This window comes from Sinocyclocheilus anshuiensis, unplaced genomic scaffold (assembly GCF_001515605.1).
Source record: "Sinocyclocheilus anshuiensis isolate Anshui unplaced genomic scaffold, SAMN03320099.WGS_v1.1 scaffold1390, whole genome shotgun sequence".
In the NCBI taxonomy this organism is placed as follows: Eukaryota; Metazoa; Chordata; class Actinopteri; order Cypriniformes; family Cyprinidae; genus Sinocyclocheilus; species Sinocyclocheilus anshuiensis.
The window spans coordinates 389,744-395,441 of record NW_015560623.1 but is presented as its reverse complement, the minus strand read 5'-3'; the positions used below and the strand labels follow the sequence as shown (position 1 = coordinate 395,441).

The window sequence follows — 5,698 nt, the reverse complement described above, 5'->3', positions numbered from 1 at the left end:
ATCAAACATTAATTATTAAGTTTAAAAAAAAAAAATCGTTCCATAAACATTACTTTAAGAACGTTTTGTCGTAACTTCTGTTTGGAAATGAGCGCTCCGCTGAAGCCACAGTAACAGAAGAGAATTAAAACAGTGCATAGAGTTGATAGAGTTGTGACACAGTCTTTTCAACTAGCTAGCTAGCAACTCTCACACAGTTTTTAAAATCAATTATTATAATTTTTTTTATTTGGCTGTGGTGATGCAGCATTTGCATGCACTAAAAAATGACACAGTTCTTATAACAAATGCACAGAAGACATAATAAACAAAAATGTTTATTAATACATATTCTTGAAGTATACAGGATATATGACTTATTCCATAAGGGTGTATTCATATTATTTGATGAAATAAGATTTTTTTTTTAAATAAATGCAGACATGTTAGTCTTAACCAGAATAGCTCTGATTTCTTTTCGGAGAGATTCTTTCTTAAGAATGCAGAAGTTAAACAGAAGTTAAACATTAATGTTAAAACATTTAAACATTACGAATGCAGAAGTTAAACATTTCTTATCTAAATTTGAATCTATGATAAGGCGTCATGAAGCATATGATCGGATTTCATTGCGGAGGACATGAATAACATCCTGTTCTCATTACACAACCCTGATTAAAGAAGTTATACTTCTGGAAAAGATTGAATGCATGTTAATGTGTTTATTTTTTATTTTATTTCTTCTTCTTTCATTCTTCTTTTTTGTATACACACACTGCCGTTCAAAAGTTTGGGATCAGTAAGATTTGTAATGTTTTTAAAGAAGTCTCTTCTGCTCATCGAGGCTGCATTTATTTGATCAAAAATAGCAGTAATATTGTGAAATATTATTAGAATTTGAAATAATGGTTTCCTACCTTTGTTCACTTTATTTCTGTGATGCGCAGCTGTATTTTCAGCATCATTACTCCAGTCTTCAGTGTCACATGATCTTCAGAAATCATGCTAATATGCTGATTTATTATCAATGTTGGAAACAGTTGTGATGCTTCATTTTTTTTTTTTTTTTTTAACCTGTGATACTTTTTTCAGGATTCTTTGATGAACAAAAAGGTAAAAAGAACCGCATTTATTTAAAATAGAAATCTTTTGTAACAATATACACTACCGTTCAAATGTTTGGGGTCATTAAATGGATACTTTTATTCAGCAAGAATGCGTTAAATTGATACAAAGTGATAGTGAAGACTTCTATTTTGAATAAATGCTGTTCTTTTTATCAAAAAAGTATCACAAGTTCCAAAAAACAAACAAAAAAACAACAGTTTCAACACTGATAATAAATCAGCATATTAGAATGATTTCTGAAGATCACTGAAGACTGGAGTGATGATGCTGAAAATACAGCTTTGATCACAGAAATAAATTACATTTTAAAGTACAATAAAATAGAAAACTGTTTTTTAAAATTGCAATAATATTTCCCAATATTACAGTTTTTTCTGTATTTTTGATCAAATAAATGCAGCCTTGATGAGCAGAAGAACCTTCTTTAAAAAACATTACTGATCCCAAACTTTTGAATGGCAGTGTATATGAAATAAATAAATAAATAAAAATGTTACTACTTGTTTCAGAAAGTAACATTCCCATAATATTTGCAAGATGATCAAATGGATTTGTAAAACATCGGACACATTCAAAGAACATTTTTTTCATGACTAAATGGGAACGTCTACGAAACATTCTTGGCACATGTTTTTATTAGCTCTCTCTGTCTGCACTCCCAGATCTCCACACTGACTCCAGAACGGGACTGCGAGGGTCATAAAACGGCCAGTTTGATTGAGACGGTGCGTTTCTACAGAAAGCTTCTGCGTGGTCCTGTGGAGCTCCTGATGGAGGATCTCACACACATGTGCACAACACACACATGAACTTCTGACACACTGAAAGTACAGATGCTCAAAGGATCCGTCTCAGTGCACTAGTTCTCCTTAAAGTGAACTTAAAGGCGATTAAGGAAATTCAAGAAGTGCAAAAAAACTGATTTGGGAAAATAACACTGGAACAGGAAAGCATTTACTGATGAAATAGAAAACCAGGGGCCGGATTCATGGAAGAGTTTTTTTTTTAAATTAAGATAAATTCATATTAGACATTAATAAGGAGGTTCCTAAGTGCAATTCTTTAAAGCATTTCAGATATTTTCTTACATTCTAAAATATGTTCTAAGAACGTTTTTCTAAAAGTCCTATTTTTTAATGTTTTAAAAGCATTTTTTCTTGTTGATGCGAATGTTAATGAAAACATTCCATTCAATCATTTCGCAAACATTGCAGGAACCTTTCTTTTGAACGTTTTCTGAACATTCTAAAACAAGCAGTAACATTTAAAAAATGTTACATGGACATCAAACTAAAACGTTTCACAAAATATGTTACAATGTATAAATAATGTTTTTGTGCTAACATTTTGAAAATCCAAATAACTTTGAACCAACATTCTATTAATGTCACTGGAAAAACATTTGTTCATAACTTTGAGAGAACCTTGCTAGAACGTTCTGAGAATGTTCACTGCTAGCTGGATCTTTATTTTTTATTAATAATAAAATGGCAGGTTGTCTGATTGTATGCTGTCCAGCTCATGAGTTCTCTTGTGTAATACAACAAATACAAAACTTTACACTACTGAATCTTAATATTGTCAATCTAAGCATAAGATGTGTTCATTTCAAAACACTGAGTGCCAAAGACGAATTTACTTGCTAGATTATAAAAGTGAAATCCTTTTGTAGTCACATGTATTATATGTAGCGTTATGTTGTAATGTTTAATATTTGAAACAACCCAATACATTCATTAAACATTGTTTCTTTGCAAATTTAAGACAAGTTGGAGGTTATCCTAACATTTTAGGAAATTTGATTTCTCAAATTTTAGAATAAATGAAATAAAATAAAGTGTTTTCAAGAATACAAAATATTCTTCACCTTTTTTCTTGAGTTTGAAAATGAAGATTTTGTAAATTCTTATAATGTAATATGTGACCCTGGAGCACAAAACCGGTCATAAGTAGCATACACTGAAAAAAAAAGATTAATTGAATTTACTACATTTTAAGGTAAGTGGTTGCAATCAATCTATTTTAGCTACATTTAAATAAACACGTTTAGTTGACTAACTTTCAACATATTTTTTTTTTATTAAACGCAGCTAAAATAAATTGTTTGCAACCACTTACCTTAAAAACAAATTTAGTATAATTTTTTTTCCAAATATTGTCCTATCAGAACAAACCATACATCAATGGAAAGCTTATTTATTCAGCTTTCATAAAATTGACCCTTATGACTGGTCTTGTGCTCCAGGGTCACACATAATGTGTAGGCTACATGAAATTAATTTTATAATATGAATATATATTTTGTAGGTTATAAAGCAAATGTAAACAACATCAGATTAATGTACAGTTTATCAGTATTTATGTAAAGTATGCTTTATTTATGTGGCTGTCTGATATTTCTGTTGATAAAATACATGAACTCTGCCTGTGTGTGTATGTGTGTGTACTTGTTTATGATACATTGTGGGGACATTTGGATAGTAAAACTTGACATTTTTGACATTGTGGGGACCAAAGGGGGGGAAAAAATATTAAAAAGATTCCAAAAGAATATTAATTAAGAATCCAAGCAGGTTTTCTGTAAGGGTTAGGGTTAGGGGATAGAAAATATCGTTTGGTCAGTATAAAAGTAATAGAAGTCTATGGAAAGTCCCCATAATTCACAGAAACAAACGTGTGTGTGTGTGTGTGTGCAACTGAACCATTGAACATTCTCTGAGCTACATGGAATAGAGGTGTTTCATTCTTAAATGAATTTGTGTGTTTGAACTAAATGGTTAAGTTAATAATTCAATGACTCACTGCCCACAAACCATAAAAACCAACGTGTGTGTGTGTGTGTGTGTGTGTGTGTTTAAATAGATTTTTTTTCAGAGAGAGGTGTATATTGTAAAGTAGTCTCTATTTTTCAGGAACGATGCGTTTAAATAATAAACCTTTTATGTTTTACTCATAATTCAATATTATGCATACAGATGTGAATTATCCTCGAGGCCGCAGCTGATTGGCTGCTTTCGCTCTCTGTCACGTGACTGGAGGCGGCTGTAAACACGGGCAGTCATGTGACCGCCGCCGGAAAGGAAGCCTCAATCACGGCGACATGTCTGAGCGGACGCCGCTGCTGCATTACCGGCTCTCCGCCAGCGTCAACGAGTCCGGCGAGCACCGGAGAGATGAGCACGAGCCCCGGAGCCCCGCCACCGACCGGCGGAGACCCGCCGCTAAACAGCCGCCCAAACTCAACACCTTCTTCGGCGTCGTGATTCCAACCCTGCTGTCAATGTTCAGTGTGGTGGTGTTCCTGCGGATCGGTGCGTCATCCATCTATCTATCTATCTATCTATCATCTATATTCTATCTATCCATCTATCTATCCAAAAACGTTCTTCCTGTAACATTTTCTGGTCTTTAATAACGTTCTCAAAACATTAGCACAAAAACATTGTTTGTACTTTGTTCATGGAATGTTTTTTTTCTGTAATGTTTTAGTTAGATGTTCTAACATATTTGAAATGTTACTATTTGTTTCAGAACGTTCAGAGAACATTCAAAAGTAACATTCCCATAATGTTTGCGAAATGATACAATGTAACGTTTCCTCAACATTCAGATAACCAAGAAAAAACACTTTTAGAACATTTAGAAACATTGCTTTACTGACTTAATAAAAACATTAGCAAAAAGTTCTTAAAACATATTTCTGTTCGCTTTATCCATTTATCTGTTAAAAGGTTTATTATTTAGCGTCTGACTGACCTTTAAAGTGATTCGTTACAGTTCGTATTGTTCCTGTGTGCCGTTTAGTGGCATTGCATCAGATTCACATGGAGAAAAATTAATATTGGCACAGCAGCCTGAAACTAAATTTGACAAAGAAGTGTCCTCATTTGTAAGTCGCTTTGGCTAAAAGTGTCTGCTAAATGATACTAAGTCGAGAAGGTGTGTGTGCAGTGTTATTTTAGTATTATTTATAGTATTTATTATTATTTTGAAATGGGCTTTTGAAAAATATTTTTAGTTTTGATTCTAGTTTAAATTTGAGTAATTTTGTTATGTGCTATTTGTCATTTTTTAACTGTTTCTGTATGGCTTATGTATTTTTATTTCAGTTTTAGTTTCGGTTTTAGTGAACAGAAATGGGGTCTGAGACTAATGATTGATAAACAGCTGAATGCGATGTAATCTGCGTGAGGTTATATATGACTGGAGATTCAGCACACGCTTCACGTTTCTGAGTATCTCTAGCCTGATTTATGAATGTTTAATCAGCATACAGTACATTACATATTAACCGTACAGTACATAATAACTGCCAACACACAGGCTGTGATCTCGCTCACATGACACACACACACACACACCCAGATCGGCTCTGAAATGACTCCTTCTTTACATCCGCTGGTTTTAACCCTGTTTAGGTTTAATTTTTGCTTTTGTTTGTGTTTTAAGCGCACTGGCTCAGCGAGAAGCCGCTGCGGTAAGAGATGATGATGTTCATGTCTTGATTTGATGTATGTATCATGTGTGAGGGGTGTTCAGCCTGAATGTGGAAACAGACACAGACACACACACACACTCACACACTCACACA

The 5,698-nt window shown here is 33.3% G+C and overlaps 1 pseudogene; it reads left to right on the top strand.

Moving 5' to 3' along the window:
- The first annotated feature begins 4,165 nt into the window (after positions 1-4,165).
- The window catches only part of LOC107681912 (solute carrier family 12 member 9-like), a 48,088-nt pseudogene continuing 46,555 nt past the window's right edge, over positions 4,166-5,698 (top strand).